Raw genomic sequence first — 1,540 nt, forward strand, 5'->3', positions numbered from 1 at the left:
TTTTGTAGATTTGGAGAAGGGTTACAGCCGAGTTCCCCAGAGCCACCAGTCTGGTGTACTGCGAAAATTCATCGGTCTGAGAACCTGATTTTATTCATGAGTGATGGGAAGGTGGAGAGTGAGTTGGACAGGTGGACTGGAACAGCATCAGCAGCAATGTGGGCATTGGAACACAGATTTTGATTTATTAGTCCATCTACATTATAACCCTCAGCTATGGCAATGAAATCTGAGTAAGGTCATGAATACAAGCAGCTGAAATGAGTTTGCTTCATATGGGTGCATGGGCTTAGCCTTAGAGATGGAGTGAGGAGCTTAAAGATCTGGAAGGATGTTGGAGTAGAGCTGCTGCTCCTCCATGTTGCATCCTCTTTACAGTAAGGTCAGTTGATGTGGTTCAGGCAGTTGACCTCCTGGGAATCTGAACTGGAACACCATGTCTTGGCTGTCCTGGAAACACATTCCAGCTGGAGCTGGAACGTGTGGCTGTGGAGAAGAATCTGGAAGACCCGGCTTTGCCCGCTGCCGGTGCAACCAGCAACCTACAAAGAAGCCAGTTTTGCCTCTTTGTCCTTTTTTGTCCCTATTGTTACTTTTACCACATCCCCTGAACAGTTAAAGGAACATATATCTGAAAATATCTGAGTCCAGAGGCATAAATCAGCTTCATCTACACTCTGTTTTTGTTTCAGCTGCTGCTGTGCATGCTCGCCTTTGTGGTTCCCTCCCTCCAGGCGGCTCTGATCTCTCTCTTCCCTCAGCTGAGCCTGGAGATTCGATACATCTTCTTCCTGCTTGTCTACATCATCCCTCGCTTCCTGAGCCCCATGATCTATGGCTTTCGTGATGAGCAGTTCAGGAAGTACTGGACCCGATACCTATCCTGTCACGAACACAGCGTGACTCTGCTCAGGCTGGCGTCACAGAAAATGAACCCTCAGGTGAAACAATCAGGGAACCTCAGCTCAACCTGAACACAGTCTGCTGCACACAAACAGCCCACTGTGTGATCATTGTTTCACCTGTTTGTCATGCATTCATGGATGGATAGATTTAAATAACATCTATAATAATTAAAGCTCAAAGTGCATGGGCTGATGTGCAGATTGATACATTCCCAGTGAAATCTGTATTTTTTTTGTCATCCATGTGTGTTTCTGAATCAAAGTGCGACCAAAACACTGTGAAATTTGTCTATAAAGACTTTTAAACAAATTATAAAGGTAGTTGTGATGTTTTATTCTTGTACAACTAATCCTGAATAAAATAATGCTTTAAGTATCTAAAAGGGCAATCATTTAAAAATATATGTAATTAACTGCAAAACCATTTTTATATGAATAAAGTTTATATAATTGTGTCAGAACACAAATCAACTGTCAGAGGTCAAAGCAAGAATACTTGTTTTGTTTTAAAGTGAGTGACCCTAAAATTAACCACAGTGATGTCAGCAGTACTGAGCAGATCAGCATCATTCCTAAAACACCAGGTATCAGCTGTTCTCGTGCAGAGGAACTGGACGAAACAGGTCATTTCCTAA

This window comes from Pundamilia nyererei, unplaced genomic scaffold, assembly GCF_000239375.1.
Source record: "Pundamilia nyererei isolate P.nyererei 1_Seehausen unplaced genomic scaffold, PunNye1.0 scaffold00449, whole genome shotgun sequence".
In the NCBI taxonomy this organism is placed as follows: domain Eukaryota; kingdom Metazoa; phylum Chordata; class Actinopteri; order Cichliformes; family Cichlidae; genus Pundamilia; species Pundamilia nyererei.